The sequence below is a fragment of the Grampus griseus genome (assembly GCF_964374135.1).
Source record: "Grampus griseus genome assembly, chromosome: 10".
NCBI classification, from domain to species: Eukaryota; Metazoa; Chordata; class Mammalia; order Artiodactyla; family Delphinidae; genus Grampus; species Grampus griseus.
The window spans coordinates 24,612,249-24,639,485 of NC_139004.1; the positions used below are offsets into that span (position 1 = coordinate 24,612,249).

The 27,237-nt window shown below is 46.6% G+C and overlaps 1 long non-coding RNA gene across 1 annotated transcript; it reads left to right on the forward strand.

The window, feature by feature from the left end:
• The first annotated feature begins 9,055 nt into the window (after positions 1–9,055).
• On the forward strand, positions 9,056–23,885 carry LOC309828163. Its single transcript, XR_014297295.1, has 4 exons — positions 9,056–9,121; positions 10,402–10,587; positions 22,695–22,888; positions 23,640–23,885. It is a non-coding gene; the product is annotated as an uncharacterized lncRNA (long non-coding RNA).
• The last annotated feature ends 3,352 nt before the right edge of the window (positions 23,886–27,237 follow it).

Consider the following 27,237-nt stretch of genomic DNA (forward strand, 5'->3'; position numbering starts at 1 on the left):
GAAACGGTCATGTCGCAAGGAACTGAGGGAGGCCTCAGGAGGAGCTGAGGTCCAGTCCAACATCCTGCAAGGAACTGAATCCTCCCCACAACCACACGAGCTTGGAAGTGGATGCTTCCTGACTGGAGACTCCCAGCCCTGGCCGACGCCTTGATTACAGGCTTGTGGGGAGACCTTGAAGCAGAGGACCCAGCTAAGCCACGCCAGACTCTTGACCCTCAGAAATCAAGAGGTCATAAATGCATGTAGTTTTAAGCTACTAAGTCTCGGGGCGTAATTTGTTACACAGCAGTAAATAACTAATAAGACAAATAAATGAATAAATCAGTACATGAATGTATGAAACTGAAGACCTCACCAAAAAAAGGGGAACTTCAGACTTGGGGGAATGAACTGAGGTGCTAAGTCAAAGACAATTGCTAATGCTTCCTGTTTGTTTGCTAATGTTTCCTGTTTGTTTCTCCCGGCTACAGAATCTGAAGGTGGGATTTTGGGGAAAACTCTTCCAGAGTTTTCAGGATCAGAAATTCACCAGGTCAATGGACATCTTATATGCCCAGATCCTATCTGACATCACTCACGAGAATTTGTGTTCGTAGATGAATACCAGAAATACATCCTCAGTGATGCCAGTTTGGATCCAATTTATGTCAAAATGAACAGTCTGGCTTGGAAGGCCTTTATTGTAAATGGTTGTATTTTAAATCTTGATCCAAGTGACCCTCTCAAAGCATCTCTGTCTCATGTGTATTTGGCTGCAAGAAGAGTCTTGTGTGACTTTGAAAATGGAAACAGCACTAATTACCTGGAATGGATTAGTGGGCGTTGATTGTGTATATAGTCTAGATGTAAATAATATAAAATCCTTGATGGAGCTATAAATACCAGCTTTATCAATAGCTCTCATAGTTTATAATTTCCCACTGCATTTCAAGATGCCAACTCTCACCTTTTCCCTAGATTGATTTCCTTGCTTCAAAGTAATAAAAGGATGCAAAAATAAATAATAATAATAAAATAATGATATACTTTAAAGTGCATTTGGGTTCCAACATCTGATTTTAATAGAGGTGTACAAAGAAGTTCCTTTTCCACCTTCTTAAATCTCATATTTTTTCCTGCTCAGTTTCACATGGAAAATATAATTGCCTATTGAGTTTCCCTGGGTTAAGCTTATTTCAATAGGAACTACTAATTACTTGATCACCGTGGCACTGTAACATGCAACATTTAAAGTTTCTTTGCCCTTGGGCTTCCGTGGTGGCACAGTGGTTAAGAATCCGCCTGCCAGAAATATAGATCAATGGAACAGGATAGAAAGCCCAGAGATAAACCCACGCACATATGGTCACCTTATCTTTGATAAAGGAGGCAGGAATGTACAGTGGAGAAAGGACAGCCTCTTCAATAAGTGGTGCTGGGAAAACTGGACAGCTACATGTAAAAGTATGAGATTAGATCACTCCCTAACACCATACACAAAAATAAGCTCAAAATGGATTAAAGACCTAAATGTAAGGCCAGAAACTATCAAACTCTTAGAGGAAAACATAGGCAGAACACTCTATGACATAAATCACAGCAAGATCCTTTTTGACCCACCTCCTAGAGAAATGGAAATAAACCAAAAATAAACAAATGGGACCTAATGAAACTTAAAAGCTTTTGCACAGCAAAGGAAACCATAAACAAGACCAAAAGACAACCCTCAGAATGGGAGAAAATATTTGCAAATGAAGCAACTGACAAAGGATTAATCTCCAAAATTTATAAGCAGCTCATGCAGCTCAATAACAAAAAAACAAACAACCCAATCCAAAAATGGGCAGAAGACCTAAATAGACATTTCTCCAAAGAAGATATACAGACTGCCAACAAACACATGAAAGAATGCTCAACATCATTAATCATTAGAGAAATGCAAATCAAAACTACAATGAGATATCATCTCACACCAGTCAGAATGGCCATCATCAAAAAATCTACAAAAAATAAATGCTGGAGAGGGTGTGGAGAAAAGGAACACTCTTGCGCTGCTGGTGGGAATGTGAATTGGTACAGCCGCTATGGAGAACAGTATGGAGGTTCCTTATAAAACTACAAATAGAACTACCATATGACCCAGCAATCCCACTACTGGGCATATACCCTGAGAAACCCTAATTCAAAAAGAGTCATGTACCAAAATGTTCATTGCAGCTCTATTTACAATAGCCCGGAGATGGAAACAACCTAAGTGTCCATCATTGGATGAATGGATAAAGAAGATGTGGCACATTTATACAATGGAATATTACTCAGCCATAAAAAGAAGTGAGATTGAGCTATTTGTAATGAGGTGGATGGACCTAGAGCCTGTCATACAGAGTGAAGTAAGTCAGAAAGAGAAAGACAAATACCGTATGCTAACACATATATATGGGATTTAAGAAAAGAAAAACTGTCATGAAGAACCTAGGGGTAAGACAGGAATAAAGACACAGACCTACTAGAGAATGGACTTGAGGATATGGGGAGGGGGAAGGGTAAGCTGTGACAAAGCGAGAGAGTGGCATGGACATATATACACTACCAAACGTAAAATAGATAGCTAGTGGGAAGCAGCCGCATAGCACAGGGAGATCAGCTCGGTGCTTTGTGACCACCTAGAGGGGTGGGATAGGGAGGGTGGGAGGGAGGGAGACGCAAGAGGGAAGAGATATGGGGACATATGTATATGTATAACTGATTCACTTTGTTATAAAGCAGAAACTAACACACCATTGTAAAGCAATTATACTCCAATAAAGATGTAAAAAAAATAATAATAAATTTTTTTTTTTAAACAACAACAAAAAAGAATCCACCTGCCAATGCAGGGGACGTGGGTTCGAGCCCTGGTCTGGGAAGATCCCACATGCTGTGGAGCAACTAAGCCCATGCACCACAACTGCTGAGCCCGCATGCCGCAACTACTGAAGCCCGTGCGCCTAGAGCCCATGCTCCACAACAAGAGAAGCCACAGCAATAAGCCCGTGCACCGCAACGAAGAGTAGCCCCTGCTCGCCGCAACTAGAGAAAGCCCGCGTGCGGTGACGAAGACCCAATGCAGCCAAAAATAAATAAAATTAAATAAATAACTTTAAAAAGTGAAGTTTATTTGCTCTCAAGTAAAGGACATTTTTTTCCTGTTATTTATAATCATTTTCTTAATCTCCTAGCAGCCAAATCCCATTTCAGTTGCTCATTATGAAAAACTCATATTGCTTTGTGAAATGCCGAAATGCATCTAAAGGCATGATGTACCTTTGTGTGTATCCAGAGAGAAAAGGAGAGGGCTCATTGAAGAAATATGGATGGTGAAATCCTGAACTTAAAGACAGGTTACAGACTGCCTATTTGAGTAACAAACTTTTTATTTATTTATTTATTTATTTTTGGTTGCATTGGGTCTGCATCGCTGCGTGCGGGCTTTCTCTAGTTGCGGCGAGCAGGGGCTAGTCTTCGTTGCGGTACGCGGGCTTCTCATTGCGGTGGCTTCTCTTGTAGAGCACAGGCTCTAGGCCCGCGGGCTTCAGTAGTTGTAGCTCGCGGGCTCTAGAGCGCAGGCTCAGTAGTTGTGGCACACGGGCTTAGTTGCTGCACTGCATGTGGGATCTTCCCGGACCAGGGCTCGAACCCATGTCCCCTGCATTGGCAGGTGGATTCTTAACCACTGCACCACCAGGGAAGCCCTGAGTAACAAACTTTTAAAAATCATTATTTGCAGAGAAATGAGTTGCACTGTTGGACTATGGTTGCGAGACCATGATTCTTAAAGCTGCAGTTTTAGAGGCTACTGTCAAGAGGTAATAGATCAGAAATTAAGATAAAGTGGCTGTGAAGTTGTAATGGGAGTGCACCGGGGCTGGAGATTTATACACATTATGCTCAAGTTAGCTGAGAAAACAACTTTTGACTTCCTCTCAAGCTCTCGCCTACTGACTCACCTTAGTCTGCTGCAATAATTCAAACAATAATTGAAGGAAAATGCTTAGGCTTTCCGATTTTGTTGCCCTCACCTTTGTTTCCCCGAGATGGGATTGCGGGGAGGGATGTGCTGACTGAGTCATCATGGGACTAGGGTAGAGGGGTTCTACAATCCAGAAGTGTCCCTGGTGCTCGATCCCCACCATTGCCCATCGCCCCTCCCTGCTGACCTTTGCATACAGCCAAGTGGACTGCAGATGCACTCAACATATGGCCTCTTGGCCAGGGTTTGGGGCTGATTCCTGGCTGCCTGGCTTCTGCAGCCTCTTGTTGGTGTTAAACCCTCCAAGCCATGTCCTCTGTCCAGCCTCTGATCAGGGGATTAGCCCATGATCCCTGCTCTAGGGTCACCTCCCCTGGTCACAGTGGGCCACTCTTAACTCAGCTGCTTCTTCTCCTTCCCCTCCACAAGGGGACTTCTGGGGCCCCTCCATGCCACATGGGAACTGAAATAGTTGTGGTGCTACCAGGCTTACTGAGGAGTGGTTACCTCCAAGGTTTGGGGCAGGGAGGTTGCAAGGCAACCTCATCCCGGTGTCCAAGCCATGAATTGAAACAAATAAATGAAATGCCCCTGCCCTTGGCATTCCTCTCCACAGCTCCCCAGACCTCCCCTAAAATGGAGAGATGGAGAGCCATGTGACTCACTTCCTGCCTCACATGACTCTCTCCTCCTCCCTTTATCCATTCAGGTAAGAAGGGGAACTTGTACTTCCCCTTTCTGAATACCTGCGATCTCCTTGCCAACCCCAGACTCAAGACTCAGACTTAATGACTGACAGACAGTGTATGAGAAAAACCCACTTACCCATAAAGGAACTACTCGGGAGGCATTTGAGAAAATTGTACCTCTTCTATAAGTCAATGGGAAACATATCATCTGATTTGGAATGAAAATTGTATCTTGGTTCTTTAAATCTACTTAGAAATGTATTGGATGTCAAGTATATGCCAACCTTTAAACATGATGAGTTTTCTCCTACATACTGTATGGTTCCATTTATATGACATTCAGGAAAAGGCAAAACTATAGGGACAGAAAACAGATCAGTGGTTGCCTGGGGTTAGGGGTGGGGAGAGGAGGTGATGACAAAGGGGCACAGAGGAACTTTGGGGGGTGATGCATCTTGATTGTGGTGGTGGTTACATGATTGTATGTGCTTGTTAAAACTCAGAAATGTACACCAAATGGGGCAATTATCGTACATAAATTAGACTTAAATAAACTTGGCTTTTACCAAAAATGATGAGCTTTCACATTCCCAGGATTATAGTTGACATGTATTGAACATTTATTAAATAGTGTACCGTTCTACCACTTTGACTGCATTAGCTCATTCAGCCCTCAGAATAACTCTATTTGGAGGGTACTCTTGTTATCATCATCTCCATCTTACTGATAAGGGAACTGAGACCTAGAAAAGTTAAGTAACTTGCCCAAGACCACACAGTGAGTATAGCTGGAATTCACATTCAGATCTGTCTGATGCCAAAGCCTGTCAGTTTCACCGCTATGTAATATATGGCCTCTCCAGATAAGCAAGTTCTGGGACTTCTCTGGTGGTCCCGTGGTTGAGACTCCGAGCTCCTGATGCAGGGGGCTCAGGTGTGATGCCTGGTCAGGGAACTAGATCCCACGTGCTGCAGCTAAGAGCCCACACGCCGCAACTAAAAGATCCCACATGAGGCAACTAAGACCCAGCACAGCCAAATAAATAAATAAATATTAAAAAAAAAAGTTTAGGCTGATAAATATTTAAGAAGTAAACTGGTAATGTTTATGTTTGCCTGTAACTTGCCTTACCTAGAGCCTTTTTCGGTTCAATCACATTTGCTCTCAGATCAGAAAGTAAGTGGTAAGCCCCATCCCCAACACACACACACACAGACACACACACACACACACACACACACACACACACCAGGAATGTATTGATATTTCTCCAGTTGCCCCAATCCAACATCCTCAGTTAGACTGAGAGACACATTACTGACAGTGAGCTAAGAATGTGTCAGGGGCTTCCCTGGTGCTGCAGTGGTTAAGAATCTGCCTGCCAATGCAGGGGACACGGGTTCAAGCCCTGGTCTGGGAAGATCCCACATGCCGCGGAGCAACTAAGCCTGTGTGCCACAACTACTAAGCCTGCGCTCTAGAGCCCACGAGCCACAACTACTGAGCCCATGTGCCACAACTACTGAAGCCTGCATGCCTAGAGCCTGTGTTCCGCAACGAGAGAAGCCACCGCAATGAGAAGCCTGCGACTGCAACAAAGACCCAATGCAGCCATAAATTAATTAATTAAAAAAGAAAAGAAAGAATGTGTCACACTGGGGGACTGTTGGTGAGGAGGATCCCCTGGAAAGTTCCAGGGTCTGTGTGGCCCACCATAGCTCAGACTCCTGACCAGGCCTCCAACCTATTCTCTCAACTGGGGGTCTTGCAGTTCCAACCCAGATACCACCGCAGCCTGGTGTAACAACAGTGGCAGACTTCTCCTCTGCTTATAAGAGTTTCCTTCTCAAGTTCTTATTTGCTTGACTTGGGTCTGAGAACTCCAGCTCATGCTGCCTCTGACAGCAAATGACAGTAACTGTTCTCATTAGCTGCTGGTGCTAGCACAGTGGGATTTCTGAGCGTCTTCCCATCTGCTTTTCTCTACTGCAGAGTGCTTTCCATAATAAATTATGGAGCTTGATGTAGGACAGTGGTAAGATATGGCAAACTGTGGGAACTCGGGGCTGGTTCTTGCCAGGGGAAAGGGGCACCTGGGCCCACATCTGGTCTTCTGGTTCTCCCAGCCTGGTACGTATGGTGCAGAGCCCAGTTACCATTAGCAAGGCGGTCAGTCAGGGAGTGCACAGCATTATGACAGAGGCTTTGGGCATGTGCTGAAACCACTGCAGGGAGAATCTAACTGGTCATATATCAATTTGCTCATCCAGGGACCTTGGATCAGAAGTAGACAGTTCAAACATGCTGAAAGGGCAGTGATTCACCCCAGCAAATACCACCTTGTGTTTCTTCTTATCTGCTTTGCTTAGGGAGCAATTTGGTCCTCTGACGCTCCTGGTGAATCACCGATGTCCGTAGGGCCAGAGGAAGGTGCTGTGCAATTGAGGGAAGATCACGTAGGCCCCAGCTTCACTTACCTGTCATCAATCTTTATGGGGCCCATGGACCCAATGGCAGGGTTGCTTACATTGGGTCATTTGAAGGTCTATCATCTCAAAAATGCACTTGTCTTTAATTCTCACTATTAAGGGGCCTGTTGGTACATTTGGTCAACTTATGACAAAGATGCTGAAGGCTGGGGCAAGGTTGGGTAAGTTCAGATATGATGGTGAGAGGGGGAGAGGTATGGGGGTCAGGGTGAGTCTGCAGGTCGGGAGCCTTCCCTGAGGTAATAGAGAGCCTCAGAGATGTGCTCTGGAGGCCAGAGACACCCTGACACTAAAAACAGAGGATCAAAAATAGTCAAGGAGAGCCTTAGGAGACAAATTGGTCTGCTCAGAGTTTGGCCTGGAATGCAACCTCTCTGGGCTACTCTAAACTTATCAGTTGTTCATACCTGCCTATAAAGGAGTTTTTCCTTTTTCTAGAGGAAGCCATGAAAATAAGGGACAACTGATTGGCAGGGTCGTGGGTCTAGGTCAACAAAGGACCCAGAGGAATGAAGACTGGAGACAAAAGAGCAAATGTCACTTATATTGACCTTTGGAGACAAAAGAGCAAATGTCACTTACATTGACCTTTGCAGGATGAAGGGTATTCAAATCTGAGTAGGCCTGGCAAGAAAGCAGCAGAGAGATCGGCCAAGTTGGTAACAGAAGGCCAGTCTTCATTCCTGAACAGAGGGTTGAGGGACCTGAGAAGGCAGCCCTCCTATAATTTTATTTTCTCAAACATTAGAAATTACATGTGTGAAACCTATGAAGCCGTCTTATATGTGTAAACATAAAAGAACATTGCTACATTTTAGAGCCAGCTCTTTTCCCATTTCGTAGCAATCCATTTTGTTTTTTCAGACCTCCTAAATCTTGTCTCTTCAATATTCTTTTATTCTGTTTAACAAATAGGTATTGGTGACTGCGTATGTAAACCTCTCTGCAAAGCTTGTTGCTACCAGTGGGAAAAGATGGCAATTTCCTAAAATTGCTCTGTGCTTTATGCTCAGACCATTATGAAAGAAACATTAGGGTATTTTTTAAAAATGAGTATCTACTGTGTACAAAGCACCCTGCTGATAAGGAGAGGACTGTGTTTATCCAGAGTTACGTGCACTATCTCTTCCAAAGATTGGGAATCCCTGAAGGAAAGGAAATGCCTTGGAAGGGAAACTGAGTTATGAAGTTTCCATTTCCGTGATTAATTCTACCCTCTCCAACCTCTCTACCCAACCTGCCTTTTCTCATCTATAAAATGCGCACGATCACAGTTCATTGATTTTGGTAGTCTGCTCATTGATTTGTAAACATGGATCAAAATGCCAGACCATCATTTATGCAAACTGGCCTTGCTCACAGACATAGAAACTAAAATAAATCAGACCTTGGGCCACAAGCAGTCAGCATGACCTCAGGAGGCAGAGGCTGGGTGCTCCCCACGCGCTGTCTCCCTCCCTCCTTCAATGCCAAATGGTGGCTCAACGCCCACCTGCCTTGCCAGCTTGATCTCCTCAACACCAGAAGATCCTAGCCCTCCCTCCATCCCCAAAGGTTCAGTTATCTGCAGAATGTACCTGTCTAGACAGTATCAGCTCTTGAATGTTAAAGATTCCATTCTAGTTCCCAGTACCAGGGAAAAGGCCTGTGCACTTCCACAGTCCAGAATGTTTCAAGCGTAGCCTTTAAAAAAAAAAAAAAAGGAAGCAACATATGTTCGTTTGTAGAAGATTTGGGAAATACAGAAAAGCACAGAGAATCAAATTTGCCTTTAACCATGTTTTCTAGTCATTGTTATGCTTATATATCAGTCCAAGCCACCTTTAAGAATGTATTTTAGAGCAAAATCTGGTAGTTTTAATACTGTTGTTTCTGTTTTTTCTTTAAGATTGCCGGAGACTGTCCATGAAATCGTCTTCATCCTTTGCGCTACTCTCTGACCTGCTCTAGTGTAAGACCATTCTTGGTGGGCGGGAGCAGAGGGGACAGTTAAAACCCTAAATACCGTACGGCAGTCCTTTCCCAGTTATTTGGGGTCATGTAAGACACTTCCAGGAAATGCAATTCCCCGGTTTTATTTTAGGTTTTTGGCGGGGGTGGTGTGTGTGGAGGAGAATGCCAGGACGGTACAGGAGTATTTCTTAATCCAGAGGACAAGCCTCAGGGACACGTCGGAAACACAGACTCCCGGGCCCCACCCCAGAACTACTGGTTGAGAATCTGCATTTTCACGAGATTCCCAGCTGTTTCCAAACTGTGCCTCTGAACTTTGAGAAGCAGTGACCTGTGCAACCCCTTTCTGGCCTTCCTCAGGTGGTATTGATTGTCAGGATTTGTATGTAACGTTCACACCTCCTTGATGTTGAAACTAGCAATAAAAATCCCACCTCCAAGGGAGTAAACACCTTTTGCTAAGGCCACAGCCCACATTCTTCTGGGAAAACTCCAAGTGTGTTGCCTTCTCAATGCCCTGGAGAGTTGCGGAGTGCTCCAAATGGAAATCGAAGGAGGCGGCCAACCTTTTATTTTGCCCTCCCCTCAAAGTCCATTCCAGGGTCAGAGCTGTCATGGTAAGTCATTCACCCAGGCGGGCAAGAGAGATTCAGGACAGCGCTCTGTAAATTCTGTTGGAAAAAAATCCACTGTCCCCCGCCTTCCCCTCTGCACCACCACAGCTGCCCCATTTTCGGCCTCCACTGGTTCCTTTAACGTTGGTGCATCCACCAGGGGGCCCCAGGAGGCACAGGCAGGGCCCAGGGATTGTGACGACCCTAATCAGGCTGACTGGGATCAAGGACTTTGAGTGCAATGCTGCTGATAGAGGGAGAAGAAGAAACGACAGAAGCCCAAACAGTCGTGTCTGTCTGCGTCACCAGACACAACCACGTGTGTGCATCAGGATGTGTGTCAGCCCAGCCTGGGCAAAGCCCCTATGGGGCTGCTTCCCTTAGGTCTCTGCCTGACATCCCCAACCAGGAAGGTGTTCCCAGGTGGCCGTCTGAGCAGCATCCCCGCTCCCCCAGGACTACCTGCACCCAAGTGAAGTGTCATTCTTCTCTCTCCTCACAGACATGAAAGGTGTCACGAAGCCTTTGTGCCCGGGCACTACAGTTCCCTCTGGGTTCTGGCATCGGGTTCTCCTCTACCTGTTCAGCAGCATCAGACAATCTCGCTGGCACCCGGCCCTGGCCTTGGTTATAACGCTCTCATCTGGCGTCTCTCCTCTCCCAGGGTTGGCTTCCTAAGCTCTGGTGTCAGATCTGCAAATCCTTCCGTGGGAGCACATGGGACACTTAGGATGAAGGATGGTTAGGAATGGCTTCTTCCTGAGCTTACAAATATCACCTGATCCATCCTGGCAACACCTGGTTTATAAAGCAAGCAACTACAGTGGTCATCTTCTTTCCAGAGGTTATGGTACGTAAAGGGTCGAAAACTCAGGCCCTGATGCTGCAGAGGCCTGCACTCAAATCCTGGCTTCCCATCACTAGCTGGGTGATTCAGCTCTAAAATGGGGATCCCAAGACCTCACACGAGGATTAAATGAGATGCTGGATGGAAAGCACTTAGCACAGTGCCTGGCAATTACTGAGTGCTCAGTGAAAGGTAGCTGTCGTTGTTGTTGTTACTATTACCTAAAAGGGACAGCAAGTCAGGCCAGATAACCCAATGAGTCTGTGCTGTAACCCACAAGGCCTGGGTTTCCATTCTGGATCTGCCTAGAATCTTGTGTGCCTCAGTTTCCTCATCTGTAAGGTGGGGATGACGCAGTCTGGTGTTCTGATCTTGCTGTAGCTAAGGCTTATCCATGCGAATTGTGTACCAGGCACTGTTGTAAGCACTTCTCGTGTTAATTCTTTTGATTCTCGGCACATCCCTCTTTGACAGACGAGGAGACCGCGGCAAAGAGGTCCCGTGCCCAGGGTCAAGCAGCTGGTAACAAATGGAGCTGAGATTCCAACCCAGGCGGTCTGGCCCCAGAGCCTGCATTTCTACCTTTCTTACTGTGGGGAATCAAATGATATATTGATTATGGAAGTGCTTTGGGCGTGGGAAGTATGATACAAACACGAGATTAATTCAAGTCTCTCGGTGTTTGGTCTTCATCTGGAATCCTTACTCTTTCCTGGCAGGGCATAGAGTTGGGGGCTACTTGAGTTTTTCCTGAAGCCTTTTAATCACTGGATGTTATGAGTTGAATTATGTCCTTCTCAAAAAATATATGTATGGAAGTTCTAGCCCCTAGTACCTCAGAATATGACCATGTTTGCAAATAGAGTCTTGACAGAGGTCATCAAGTTAAAATGAGGTGATTAGGATGAGCCCTAATCAATATGCCTGGTGTCCTTATAAGAAGGGAAAATTTGAGCACAGACGTGCACAGAGGGACGGCCATGTGAGGTCACAGGAGAACGCCACGTGCAGATGGAGGACCGGAGTGATTACCCCCAAGTCAAGGATCACTGAGGCCACCAGAAGCTAGGAGAGAGGCATAGAATAGATCCTTCGGTGGCTGCAGAGGGAGCGTGGCCCTGCCAGCACCTTGATCTTAAACTCCTAGCCTCCAGAATTGTGAAGTGAAAATTTTCTGTTGTTCTAAACCATCCGGTCTGTGGTACTTTGTATGGCAGCCCTAGGAGACAAATAACACTAAGATCAAGGGGGAGGAGGTGAGGCGAGAATGGAGATGAATGGGAAAGTCAAGGCTGACGATGGGTGATGAGAGGCTGCTGAGAGGGGCTCGACACTCCCACGTGTGCCTGTGTGTGTGTGAGCACAGGCATGTGTACACTTTGACTGTGAAATCTGATCTGTGGGCTCACCAAGCCTGCAGAACTTTCCTCTACAAGATCACGGGTGAGGCAAAGCAAACGTTAAATCTATTCCATCTCCACTGAAGCAGGTAGGAAGAGGAGTCTTCTCTGGGAGAGCATTTCATCGAATCCCACCCCTTTGTTCTGCAGTGGAGGATGTGAGAAGTGGGGAGCTGGGTTCCCAAGACCCTTTCAGCGGTGAACAGCAGCAGTGGGGTCGGAGCCAGTGTCGCTCTGCGCGTTGTGCTGCACTGACCCTCAGGGCTTATTTTTGGTTGGCACAGAGGAATTCACTGTTTTGCTGTTACAGGTTACTTCATAAGATTACATTCTGGTTTGTGCGTGTGTGTGTGTGTGTGTGTGTGTGTGTGTGTGTGTGTTTAAAGCAAATGAAGGTTTATTTAGGGAGATACACACTCCATAGACAGTGTGGGCCATCTTGGAAGGCCTGGTTTTTGTGGTTTTTTTAATGAAACTTTTGAATGAAATATTACAGACATACAGACATGTCATAGATCCTAAGTGGACATCTCAGTGTGTCTCCATCTGTGTAAGCAGCACCCAGACAAAGAATGAGTATATCACTCGCACCCCGAAGCCCTCCTGCCCCTCCCAGGCACTAACGCCAACAAAGGAACCACTATCCCGAGTTCTAGCAACACAGATGGATTTGCCTGTTTTCGAGCTGATATGAATGGGATTCACAGGCCTCCTTTGTGTCTGCTTTCTTTCTCTCTACCTTATGTTTGTGAGGTTTCTCTGCATCTCGCATATGGAGCAGTTCATTCTCACTGCCAGAGAGTAATTCATGCTTCTTGTCTTTTGAATCAAATCAAGAGGTGCACAGAGAGAGAAGTGTCCTGAAATAATTCAAACTGGTCCTTTAAGAAAAAAGTTAAAACCATCCAATTGCTGAAACAACAGCAAAACAAATTAATTAATCTTTACAAATTGGATCCAATTTATTGGCCATTTATTAAAAGCCACTTTCCCAGATCACTTCCAACCCACCCTTTCCTTTCCCCTTTCCCTGGATTCCCAAGGCCCAGTTGTGTCACCCTGGGCTGACCCAGTCTGGACCTAGGGGATGAGGTTGTGGGTTCACTAGCTGGGGTTTACCTGGGTGAACCCATCTTGACCCCAGAGTAACTGGGAGCCTGGACTGTTACTGAGTGCACCGTGGCCGAGAGTCACTCCCACAGCTAGCTCAGGCTCTGGCCTGCTCCCAAGAGCAGCTTGGCTGGAAAGGGGCGGCACCCCCTTCCCTCCTCGGTCCACGCCAGACCACAGTTGGCCCGATTTCTTTATGCTGACAAGCCTTACTGGGGTCTTCCCTTTTGCTGGTAGCAATGACCTAATCCCAAAATGCAATTTTCAGGGAGCCCCAATGCAAATCAGCGGGACTGCCGTCCTGAGCCTGAGTCCATATATGGTGCATTCTCTGAACCGGGACAGGGATAGTGCTGAGTGCAGTGCAGCACAGCTGATTCTCCAGCTGGCCCTCTCCCTCCCTAAGCTGTGCCTGCCCACTCCAGTTTCCAGTGATGTCAGCGCTGTACCCATAAGGAAACCTTAAGACAGTCCCAGCGCAGCACTTCTTTGTGCCTTTGGGAGGAGCAATCTAGTTGTTACTTCTTTTTAGGCTCCCCAGTTCCTGGGGGGGGGGGGGGCTGTACTTTCTGGAATGTGATAGAATAACAAGATGACTGGTGCTTTTTCTTCAGTACTGCTCTGGCTGTGGGTGTAGTCGGAGAGAGGACAGTTGCTCAAACCCAGTTGCCAGGACTGTTTTGAACTGGAAGCAGTCACAAGGCCCCACCCTGGCACTGGGCAGAGATCAGTTTTCACAGACCTTAGTTGGAGCCTTGGCTGTTCTTTGGTCTCCACCCTCAGCTAATTTTTATTTGTTTGGCCTTCTGTGTGAGCGGTGGAACTAAGGCATTCTCAGACATGGGAAAGAATGCTGAAGTCTGGTTACCAGCTCTGTTCCAAACTCATTAGTGGATGAGCATGTTCTTTTTATTAGCATACCCACCACCATCCTAGAACCAATTAAAAGCAAAGCCTCGGACTAGACTCCAGCAGTGCACGCTGGAGCTGGCTCTAACCAGTTAGGAACCTAATTGTTAAGTTTCCAGGAAACTTGCAAGCCGATTGTTAAACACAACAATTTTAAAGATTAAGTTACATAAAATTAAAATAGAAGCAACAGGATTTAAAACAAAGGTAATAAATGATCAAAACTCATTCATTTCCTAATGATTTTTACTACATTTTGCTGTTATCTGTGCTCTCTTTTTTAAAGCTATTAATTTTTTAAAATTTATTTATTTATTTTTGGCCGCATTGGGTCTTTATTGCTGCACGTGGGCTTTCTCTAGTTGCAGCGAGCGGGGTCTACTCTTTGTTGCGGTGTGCGGGCTTCTCATTGCAGTGGCTTCTCTTGTTGTGGAGCATGGGCTCTAGGTGTGCGGGGTTCAGTAGTTGTGGCACACAGGCTCAGTAGTTGTGGTGCACGGGCTTAGTTGCTCCACGGCATGTGGGATCTTCCCGGACCAGGGCTTGAACCATGTCCCCTGCATTGGCAGGCAGATTCTTAACCACTGCGCCACCAGGGAAGTCCCTATCTGTGCACTTGAGGTTACTCACATCTGTTGTATATCTGTACGGTGGAAACATCCTATAACACTGTGCACTGTTCACTCTTCCCAGCCCCTGGTTCAGTAAGGTCACATTGGGACATTGAAATCAGCCACTATGGGGTATTTACCCCATGGAAAACACTACAAATCAGGGCTACCACCTCCAACCCCCAAGCCAGTTTTTGACCTTGACCTGCACACCACTGACTCTGGGGGTCAATAAGGAATGACTCACTCCTTGCCCTCAGGGTGTTTATAATACATGGAAGGGGATAAGTCCTTCATGACTTGAGTTGGGCAGTGTCTTCTCTAAAATGTCAAATGGGGGAGTCAGAGGACATGGACATTGAAGTCAGAGAGACCTACATCAGCATCCCAGTTCTGCCACTTGCTGGCCACATCCCCTTAAATACGTTACCTAATGTTTTTGAATCATTTGCCAGATGGGAATAATAGCATCACAAGATGGTCGCGAGGATTTAATGGTGAAAATATGAGAGTGTCGAAAGAGCATTTCCAGTTGAGGGACCAGCATGAAGGAACAGCATAGAAGCAGGAAAGTGGAAGGACTATTCAGAGAATGGCCAGCAGTCTAGGATGTTTGGATATTACGATACACCAGAAGCATCAAAGTGGGAAGAGCACAGGTAGGATGTGACCCTGGAAATGCAGGATTAACAGGGAGGAAAGAGCTGAGACTCCTTGGGGCAGGGCTGGGGAGACTGAGCCACTGGGAGGGCAGCCAGCAGTCCAAGCCAGCAAGTTTGAAGGATACAGCAGGTTCAGGCATAATTCAGACAATCCTCTCAACCAGGAGGTGCAGTCTAGCAGGCAGCATCAGGCACTATGGGCAGTCTGTTCCTCTAAGACGAATCCCCAGCCGTAACTGGAAATGCAGGGTCCTCCTCCAGCCCTAAAGAGGGGGCCAGTAGGAGCCAGGTTAAATATGCTAGGTTGGTTCAGTGGCTCAACACTGTCATCCAAAGGCCAAGCACTCTCTTTTCACTCTGATATTCCCACTACTATTCTCTGTGTGTCAGCTTGTATTCTTGGTGTTGATGCCTAGTGTGGCACAATGATTGCCATAGCTCATAGCCCCTCAATCAAAGCAGGTAAGAGTGCGGCAAGCCTCAGAATCGTTATATCAGGGAGCGAAATCTTTCCCCAAGCCCCAGCAGATTTCCCCTTGTATCTCATCGGCCAGGGTGGGTCACATGCAGTAGCAGGCGGACAATGGCCTATAAAGACCCTCACACTCTTGTCCCCTGGAGCCCGTGAATTTCTTACCTTACACGACCACAGGGACTTTGTAGATTAAAGGTAGGCTCTCGGGGGCTTCCCTGGTGGCGCAGTGGTTGAGAATCTGCCTGCTAATGCAGGGGACATGGGTTCAAGCCCTGGTCTGGGAGGATCCCACATGCTGCGGAGCAACTAGGCCCGTGAGCCACAGCTACCGAGCCTGCACGTCTGGAGCCTGTGCTCCGCAACAAGAGAGGCCGAGATAGTGAGAGGCCCGCGCACCGCGATGAAGAGTGGCCCCCGCTCGCCGCAACTAGAGAAAGCCCTCGCACAGAAACGAAGACCCAACACAGCAAAAATAAATAAATTAATTAATAAACTCCTACCCCCAACATCTTCTTTAAAAAAAAAACAAAACGGTAGAGTCTTTCTCTTTTTCTTTTTCGTTTTATTTATTTATTTATTTATTTTTTGGCTGCGTTGGGTCCTCGTTGCTGCATGCAGCCTTTCTGTAGTTGCAGTGCGTGGGCTTCTCATTGCGGTGGCTTCCCTTGTTATGGAGCACGGACTCTAGGCGCGGGCTTTGGTAGTTGCAGCGCGCAGACTCAGTAGTTGTGGCTTGCAGGCTCTAGAGCGCAGGCTCAGTAGTTGTGCCACTCGGGCTTAGTGGCTCCGCGGCATGTGGGATCTTCCCGGACCAGGGCATGAACCCGTGTCCCCTGCATTGGCAGGCGGACTCTCAACCACTGCACCACCAGGGAAGTCCCAGTCCCCACTTAAAAAAATATATTTATTTATTTAGCTTTACAGGGTCTTAGTTGTTTCGTTGCGGCAGGCGGGATCTTTAGTTGTGGCGTGCGAGTTCTTAGTTGCAGCATTTGGGATCTAGTTCCCTGACCAGGGATTGAACCTGGGCCCCCTTCACTGGGAGTGCTGAGTCTTAACCACTGGACCACCAGGGAAGTCCCAAAAGAAGACTCTTGAGATGGGAAGTTCAACATAATCACATATGGGACTTACCGGTGGTCCAGTGGTTAGGACTCAGAGCTTCCAGTGCAGGGGGCATGGGTTCAGTCTCTGGTCGGGAAACTAAGATCCCTCAAGCTACGTGTAGTGGCCAAAAAAAAACCCCAACAAAACAAAAAAAACAAACCATAATCACATAAACCCAGCTGAGTGACGGAGATGGCCGCAGGAGGGGGATTTGTCGCTGGTTCTGAGAGTGAGGGGGCTATGTGTAAGACCTGGAGAGAGGCCATGAGACACTAATAGAGGCCCCCTGCTGACAGCCAGCAACCTCACTCTTACAGCTGCAAGAAACTAAATTCTACCAATACCTAAAGAGCAAGGAAACCAGTTGTTCCCCGGAGGCTCCAGGAGGGAACTCAGCCCTGCAGACACCTTGATTTTAGCTCAGTGAGATATGTACCCGACTTCTGTCTTACACAACCATAAGATAATAAATTTGTGTTGTTTTATGCTCATTTGTTACAGCAGCAAGACTAAACTAATATACATGCCCATCCCTTAAGCCAGTAAAGGCAAAGGAGACTGAGATAACTATGCCTGGCTTAATCCAGTTGGGGATTTCCCCTGGGCCTGGGTGACAGGCCACGTTCCCTGAGGGTGCAGGCAACAGTCCATAAAATCAGGAAAGAGTACCACAACCAGGGTGGGGATCAAGTAAGCTCCAGGACAGACATGCCAGTGGTTTTCAGCCTTCTGTTTTGATTGGTCTAGTCATTAAACATTTTAAGGATCACCCGTGGTTGCAACCAGAGATCCATAAAGGCCCCCAGAAATCACCCCCATTACACCAGGACCCAGGCCTGATTGGGGGAAGAAGATGCAGAGAATGGGCAAGCAGCTTCCAGAGCTCAACTCTGGAAAATGCTACTTACCATACTTCATCAAACCCGAGATGCCTTCATTTGTAAGCTATGTCGTTATTCCATGAACCAACAAAAGAAAACAGTGCTGCCAGATAAACAACAACATGCCATCGATTGCATGGTCAGTGTTAAATGAGTAAGATGTTAAAATGAGAAAAAGGGTGCATCTTAGATTCAACCAAATAGGATGCTACAAATCTGCCACCAACAGTCATAGTTAATTCTTTTTTTTTAATGAGACCTCTCTATTTTTATTCATTTTTACAAATTTATTTATTTATTTGTTTATTTTGGCTGCACTGGGTCTTCTTTGAGGCGTGCAGGCTTTCTCTAGTTGCGGGGCACAGGCTCTAGAGCTCGCAGACTCAATAGTTGCGGCGCATGGGTTTAGCTGTGCTATGTGGGATCTTAGTTCCCTGACCAGGGGTCGAACCCGGGCCCCCTGCATTGGGAGCACAGAGTCTTATCCACTGGAACACCAGGGAAGTCCCAAGAGTTAACTCTTATGATGCTGCCAGCTCAGTCAAAATTGGCAGGGGTGGTACTTATGAGTTTCTAGGGAAGATGGAGGCCAAGGTGGGAGGGTGAGAGTGTGCCTCTGGTGTTCCTTGAAGCCAAGACAAAGGATGCGGGCTTCCCCCTGTAGGCAATGGGCAGTCACTGAGGGGCTTCTGGCAGGAAGGAGGGGAGTAGGACATCTCTGGTCACACGGCCCCTAGTTTCTGAAACGGTATTTACAACTCCATCTCATAGCAGAGCATGAGAGACCATTCCCCTTTTGCCCAAGAGACTTGGCCTAGAGCAACCTCTAAGCTCACCTTTGACTAGCACTGGTCACCCCTGGCACAAGTGAGGACGCATTCAAAGGATAGCTCTTTTTTAATAAGGAGCTTGGGTTTACCCATCCTGATGTGCATGGTCTGTGTGTCCTCTGAGTTATTAGGTGACGGACAAACCCTCTTTTCCTCCACCCCAGGACTCTGGGGCCTGGAGGGGTAGGAGGGATTGCACCAGAGGCCTGGTCTGGACAGAGGGAAACATTGCAGATGGAGCCCTGAGGGGTCACCAAGCATCGGTTTTGCCACAAACTCCATCCCTTTACCTGGGGTTGGCCCCGAATCCAGGAAGTTTGGAGATCTTTCTGACTACCGTTATTTTATTTTAACTTTTTATTTCATATTGGAGTATAGTTGATTAACAATCTTGTGATAGTCTGAGGTGTACAGCAAAGTGATTCAGTCATACATATACATGTATCTATTCTTTTTCAAATTCTTTTCCCATTTAGGTTGTTAAATAATATTGAGCAGAGTTCCCTGTGCTATACCTGACTACCTTTATAATTAGGAAAAAAATCACAGCGTTACCACCTGAAAGTGCCCCAAGAAATCACCTCATTCTCTTAATTTTTCTGATTGGGAAAGAGTGCAGCTGGCCTGAGGTCACCCACCTGCAGAGTGGCAGAACCAGGCTGGAATCCAAATCTCCTGCCACCCCCAGGGCACGTCTGGAGAGGCAGGGATGGGGACAGGAGTGCCATCCCCAGGCACACCCTGCTCTGCCTCCTACTGGCCTGGGGCCTTGGGCCTGTTACTTAATATCTCTGGGCTTCTATTTCCTCGTATGCAAGTTGGGGCTACCAGCAGTACCTGTAGCCGAGGTTGTTGTGAGGATTAAGTTTAGAAGTTCGTGAGAGGTCAGAGACAATTGCCTGCCAGCTAGTAATTGCTCCACCCAGAGCGATCGCTGTTGCTATTATTTTTCTGTGCTATCTCAGGCCGCCTCCATCACTTAACTCCTGCTATCAAACTGGAGGTCTGAACTTTGAGACTTTGGAACTGAGGCATCCGTGGAATTTGCTCCCCTTGCTAATCTGGCAAAGTCAACAAACTCTTTCCGTCCAACCTGACGGGAGCCTCTTGGAGATGTTAGGTCATGGCATGGAAGAGTTTGGTGTGAGGTCCCAGGGAGCAGGGCGGAGGGAGAGTGGGCAGCCCCACTGGGGGAAAGAGGAGGCTTTCCAGGGGCTGGGGGAGACCAGCTGAGGGTGCAGGAGCCAACAAGCGCTGGGTGGGGCACTTGGCATGTGAACTGAGTGTGGAAGGCCAGGAAGGGGGGTGTGATTGGGCCTTCACGCTAGAAAGGAAGGGGACTGGAGTCGATGAAAAGAAGCATTTTCTGTGGCGCTCAGGAAGGGCCTCTCACTGGGGATTTCCTACCCGGGGCCGCAGGCCTTGGCCGCCTTCCCGGGGAAGGTGGCGCTGGTCATGAGGAGCTTGCACACTGCGAGGCTTCCGTCTAGGGACGGAGGGTGTCCACTCCTGTCTCTGGCGCTGCCGGGCTCCCTGGGCCTTGTTCAGCTGGGAACAAAAGGCTCTTTGCTTGAACCGCACACTTCAGACGTCTCCATGCAAGACAGGGACACTGAGGTCCAGGCGGAAGTGGAAGAGGGGACTGGAGACGATGAATAGTGGGGAGTAGGGGAGGTCAGGGCCTCTCAGGGCGTGCCTTGGAGGCTGAGCAGAGGGGCTGTTTCCAAGGAACAGGGCTTGGCACAGGGTCTAGCGTGGCCCTAAGACTGCAGGCCAGCCCCAGACCACTGGTCATGCCGACGTGGCTGGTCCAAGGAGCTCGATGTGGTCTAAGGCGAAACCTCCTTGGAGAAAAGAATTTCAAAATTAAAAAAAAAAAGAAAGCACAATCAACTCCCTTTTTCTCTTTTTCCCAACCGCAGTCAAAAAGTACTGTATCTGCTATTGAAAAATCACATCTCAGAAGCAGCACCACTTGCTGACAGCATCTGCCAAGATTTCCGATGAGGCTGATGGAAACTCGTTCCATTTTCATGCTGTATAATGAGTAGATAGAGTCCTCGCACATCTGCTCAGGCGAGATAATGATGATATTATTACTAGAAGCATTGTGCTGCAAAGAGAATCTATTTTTTTCCTCTCTCCTACCCCCTGCCTATATCTAGCCTCACTTTCTTTCCACTCTTCTCTCTTTACTGTCCTGTGTCTCTCTGCTTCTCGTGTTTATTTTCTTGCTCTCTCTCTTCCTGTTCTTTCTTTCTTTCCTCACCTCAGTGCCCCACCCAGCTTGTGGAAACCCAGGGGACAAAGTGAGGAATTCTTCTCCTATGGAGGAGGGACCGCTGAGAAGGCGCTGGGGCCAGGGGCTGGCTGCCGAGATCAGGGGAGAGGGGTCTTGGGTCCCTCCTCCGAACCCTGGGGCCGCCTGCATTGGAGGGCCCTCTCCCACTCCCCAGCAAGAGCCCTTCTGCCCCGTCAGAGAAACCTCTGGGCTTGCCCTGTGCCCAACCTCATCAGCAAAGAATCAAGTGAGACAGCAGTGTGACCAGCTCACTTCTGCCAGAGAGACAACAGATGGAAAGGGCTTCATGTATTTAGCATCCAGGAATATTTTGCATCATAACTGGACACTTTCTGGATACGTGACTGATTTACAAAGGGATGAAATTTTCACGTTGGAATATAGTAACAAAAAATCAGAATGTGGGGGGGAGTATCAGGGTCGGGGGAGCCTTCCTTGTGTTTCTCAGATCATTCATTCATTCATTTTTGTCAACAGTCTCTCAGCACCTATTCTGCGGTAGGGAATGAGCTGGTTGCTAAGGCACACAGATGGAAAGCTATGGCTCCCGTCTCCCAGGGCCATAAATCTACCCCACGGCTAAGTTCTACCCAACCCAGATATATCTTTGTTCTTGAACATGCCTCCTGTGTGGAAGCAGGATCCCCTTGGAGCCCCTTCACTATGCAGTTACCTTGGGCACCAGTATAAAGATGGAGTGGTATGAATTCCCTCACGTTGATCCATTAATCCATCCGTCCATTTGCTCATCTACCTACCCATCCAACCATACACCCTTCCACCCATCCATCCATCCATCCATCCACCCACCCTTCCACCCATCCATCCATCCATCCACCCACCCTTCCACCCATCCATCCATCCATCCACCCACCCTTCCACCCATCCATCCATCCATCCACCCACCCTTCCATCCATCCATCCATCCACCCACTCTTCCACCCATCCATCCATCCATCCACCCACCCTTCCACCCATCCATCCATCCATCCACCCACCCTTCCACCCATCCATCCATCCACCCACCCACACTTCCACGCATCCATCATCCTTCCAAGCATGCAGTAGGATGTCAATTAACAGCTCAGTGAGGAGCGGGGCACCCCTAAACCATTATTGTGGTTGGGAGCTAGGCAAAGACACACCCAGTAGTTGCATGTAGTGTTCATGATTGACAACTTGCAAGTGAATGGTTCCTGAATCCTGGGCTGTGATGTGAGAAAGAGAGATGGGATGAATTTCAAGGACTGATTACAAAGGTTCACAGGGAGCTGCTAAAATTTAATCAGAAGAGTGTCTGCCTTTCTCCCCAGACTGGGCGAGAGCTGCTCGGGGAAGGCAGAGGCTCGTGTAAACTGTCCTTCCACAGAGTTCTTGCTATGGAGCTTTTCCTCGCAGTGATGCCCACTGCATCACAGAGCTGCCATTCTGATAGTTCTTGCTTTCTTCTTAAACAAACTAAGGCTAAGTTCCCCAGAGAGTTTCCACTGAAAGATGCCCCCCAAATTGGAGAACTCGGTGGAAATCAAGATCTGAAATCATTCCTTTGCTCCCCAAATGTTGTATTCCAGTATTTTCCTGGTTGCAGGAATTCTGACTGAAATGTACTCATTTCTTTTCTTTTCTTTTTTTTTGGCCGAGCCGTGCAGCACGTGGGACCTTAGTTCCCCAGCCAGGGTTCAAACCCACACCCCCTGCATTGGAAGCACGGAGTCTTAACCACTGCATCGCCAGGGAAGTCCCCTGAAATGTACTCATATCTAATGTTAATTTGAGTTGTGTTTCTTTTTAAAAATGCCCCCCACTTCCCTTCTGAATGTCAGGTGGCACACTCATTAGTCGTCTGGAATAAGTCTGTCTCCAGCTGAATGAGACTTGGAAAGAGGAAATAGGGGGCAGTGGTTAGAGCCCTGAGTGGTCAGGAGTCCTGGTTCCCATGTCTTACTCTGCCACTGAGTCACTTGCTGCCACTGGACAAGCGACTTGGTTTTTCGGAGTTACCGCCTAACTGCCTAAGGTGAGTGAGTGTGGCAAGCAGGCATTTTGTACTCTGTTACTGTTGTCTTACTGTTTACATTTTAAACAAAAATAAGAGCTGCCAGTGGTCACAAAGAATGACAGAATTAAAGTAACAAGTTCTGTTTCTTCATCTATAAAATCACTGTTATCATTGTTTGTTTCCAATTTGTGGTTCAAACCCAAGCTTCTGTCACAATGGAGACCTGGCTGTGCTGGAAACGAGCTAGGCTGCTTCCAGATGGGTATGAACTTACTGGAAACAAATATGTGCATCTGAGACCCTGTGTATTAGGAGTCGGCTGTATATATGAGAGTTACTAGAATTAACTTTCATGTAGGATGCAGTGTTTATTAAAAGATAAATAGTAAAAATGGGCAAGGTCGAAATTTACATACATATTATTAAAACTCAACAGCAACAACAATTGTTTAGAATTTAGACCAAAAGATTAGGGGAAGTATTTTTACCTCTAACATTGTTTAGAATTGCCATGGTGGTAATTAAAAAACAAAGAATTTTAGTCACTTTTGTCATTTAAAATTTGCTTCGAACTTTGAAATAATTTTGGATTTACGTGAAAGTTGCAAAAATATTATGGAGAGTCCTCATAAACCTTTCACTCAGCTTCTGTAACCATGGTACATTTTTCAAAACACAGAAATTAACATTGGTACCATACTATTAACCAAACTACAGACTTTGTTGGGATTTCAGCCATGTTTTCACTAATGTCCTTTTTCTGTTCCAGGGTTAAATCCAGGATACCACATTGCCTTTAGAGGTTTATCATTGTTTTAAAATTCTTTATAGATCATGCAACACCTTCATGCGTGCCCCCAGGGCTGACTGCTTCCACTGCCCTGACCTTAGTATACCACTGATTCCACTAAACCGCTGTGGTATCAGAGGCAAGAATGTTGTGCCTGATATGATATGCTGGACCATCGGAGCACCAACACTACACTTTGTCAAGCTGGAGCTCCATCAGTGAGACACTTCAACAGTGACTGGTAGGTGTGTGACATTTGCAAAGCTCATGTGTCTACTGTACGGAAACCAGAAAGCAAGACTCATTTTGGGCAAGAGTGCCATGAGTCCCTTGAGGAAAAGAGGTGAAAATATATAGAGTAAAAAGCCCTGACAAAAATTATGGTGCAGATGCTTCTGGATGCCTGCTCCATACTAGTTCCCCACCTTTTTTCTTGCCAGGACCTAGTCAGGATCTTCAAAGCAGGCTGAAAGTCTCCTCAACTCCTCTGAGGATGCCTTCCTGGTGAGGTTAATCTAGTCATGTCAGTTCCACTCACCTTGCCAATGACTGGTTTAGGAATGGGCATGTGATGCATTTCGGCCAATGAGGCATGAGGGGAAAGTCTGGGATTTCTGGGAAAGTTTTCTTCACTCTTCAAAATGCCCCCCTCTTTCTTGTCTGAATTTTGGGTCTTGTTGTATGAAAGATAGAATGCCTGGAGCTGTTGCAGCCGCTTTGTAACCATGAGGGACAAGTCTGAGACAAAAGCAAACACAGAGTGGCAAAATGGCAGGACAGTGAGAATCCAGGTTTGGATGAATCACTTACCCCTGGGAATGAACTAATTCAGGACTTCTTGTTATATGAGAAAAGACATTTTCCATTTCCTGGGGTTAGTGGTCACTCTTATACCGGCCATGGCAACAGCATCTCTCTTTCAATCGTTTATTCACTAAAACAACACTCAGTGAGAACACACCATGTGGGATTATTGTGTTTGGTGCTGATGGAATATGAGAGCGAATGGCTAGATTCCTGCCCTAAAAGGTGACACCATCCAAAGGGTGTGTAAAACTCATAGACAAATCCACTGATTGCAGGAGAACTTGCTGCTACCTGAGAGGTGTGCACAGGTGCTATGTGACCCCTCCAGCCTAAGTGCCCTGAAGACAGCTTTGTGAAGGAAGAGGTACACACCCTTTATCTTCAAGGATAGTTACCTTTATAGGCAAAGGGACATAGCACAAGGGCCTTGTGAGAGGAACAAAGACACAGAGATTGGAAACTGCAGGGTCTGTTCTGGAAAGAGGGGCTACTCCAATCTAGTTAAGCACTGGTGTTTCAGAATTATCAGCTGCCATGATGGGACAGGTGGGGAGAGGCAGATGGTGCTCACTTGATCAGTGCCATGCTCTAGGAAGCCTGAAAGGCTCCAGTTTGGGTGGGCAGAGGGGACCCTGTGCTGGTCTCTAGTCTGAGTCCTGTTTCAGCTACCTGCTAATTATGTGGCCCTTTGTCTTTCATGAGTCTCAGAACAGCTATAAGAAGGGGCTGGTAATCACTGTCTTTCCTCCCTCACAGGGTAACTGTAAAGCACAATATAAACATGAAAGGTTATTATCTCCTCCACGTCCAGACCTAACGATAGATTCACCCATCTTAGGTTGTTGCCCCAGCCTCAGAGGAGTGACCCTCAGGCCTCCTCCTTGGTTTCATCCATGATCTCCCATATTTCTAGTATTTTAAGTATTTCCCTCTCTCTCTCCTGAGTGTTTTTTCTCTGTCTCCAAATATGCTCTGATCTTAAAAAATAAAGATCCTTCCTTGGATCTTCTGTATCTCCTAAGACACTATCCATTTCCCTTGTTCTCACCAAACTTCTTAAAAGAATAGACTATTTTCTCACCTTTTCTCATCTTCTACCCACTGTTAACTATGCCTCCTCCAATGTCCAATTAAGAGTGGGCCCTCAGAACTCTCCTACAGTGTTGGTGGGAATGTAAATTGATACAGCCACTGTGGAGAACAGTATGGAGGTTCCTTAAAAAACTAGAAATAGAGTTACCATATGATCCAGCAATCCCACCCCTGGGCATATATCTGGAGAAAAACATGGTTGGAAAGGATACATACACCCCAATGTTCATTGCAGCGCTGTTTACAATAGCCAAGACATGGAAGCAGCCTAAATGTCCATCGACAGATGAATGGATAAAGAAGATGCTGTATATACACACAATGGAATATTACTCAGTCATAGAAAAGAATGAAATAATGCCACTTGTGGCAACATGAATGGACCTAGAGATTATCATACTGAGTGAAGTAAGTCAGACAGAGAAAGACAAATATCATATAATAACACTTATATGTGGAATCTAAAAAAATGATACAAAGGAACTTCTTTACAAAACAGAAATAGACTCACAGACATAGAAACAAACTTACGGTTACTGAAGGGGAAAGGGGGAGCAGGGATATATTAGGGATGTGGGATTAACAGATACATGCTACTATATATAAAATAGATAAAAAACAAGGCCCTACTGTATGGGACAGGGAACTATATTCAATGTCGTGTAATAACCTATGATGGAAAAGAATCTGAAAAAGTATATATGTATATATATATATAACTGAATCACTTTGCTGTATACCTGAAACATTGTAAATCAACTATACTTCAATTAAAAAAAAGTTTTTTAAAAGAGTGGGCCCTCAAAGGCCATAATGCCAGCACCTAGGGGCTTCATCCTCTTATCCTGCCTGGTTTAACCTGCCCTGGTGAAATGCTTGCATTATGGCTTCCTCAACCCGCCCCCCTTTCCTTTTCCTTCTCCCCCCTTCTCGGAGTTGGGGGTCCCTCAGATTCTGCTGACCTCGGGCTTTTCCTCACTCAGCACACTCTGCTGGGAACACTTAGTTAACCTCATGGCTTCCACAGTCCTCTTGCAGATGAAGCACAAATACCTTTAATTCTGACTTTCTCTCCCTTAATCCAGTCCAATGGTTTCCAACTGACCTGTCAAAGCATCGATTTGAACATCCTGAGACTCCTCAGGCTCAGCTTGTGCAAAGCTGAGGCCAGCTTCTCCTCGCTTGTGACTGTTCTTTCTCTGTTGTTCCATATACGTGTTTTTTTTTTTAAATTTTATTTATTTATTTATTTATGGCTGTGTTGGGTCTTCATTGCCGCACGTGAGCTTTTTCTAGTTGTGGAGAGCAGGGGCTACCCTTTGTGTGGTGCGCGGGCTTCTCATTGCGGTGGCTTCTCTTGTTGCGGAGCACGGGCTCTAGGCACGAGGGCTTCAGTAGCTGTGGCTTGCGGGCTGTAGAGCACAGGCTCAGTAGCTGTGGCGCACGGGCTTAGTTGCCCCATGGCATGTGGGATCTTCCCAGACCAGGGCTCGAACCCACGTCTCCTGCATTGGCAGGCAGATTCTTAACCGCTGTGCCACCAGGGAACTCCCCATATATGTTTTTTAATGGTCCCACCATCATTTATGTCATTGTAGCCTAAAGATTTGACTCCTCCAACTCCTATACATCATATATTAAAGCAATCACCAAATCCAATTAATTAACCCATACAATT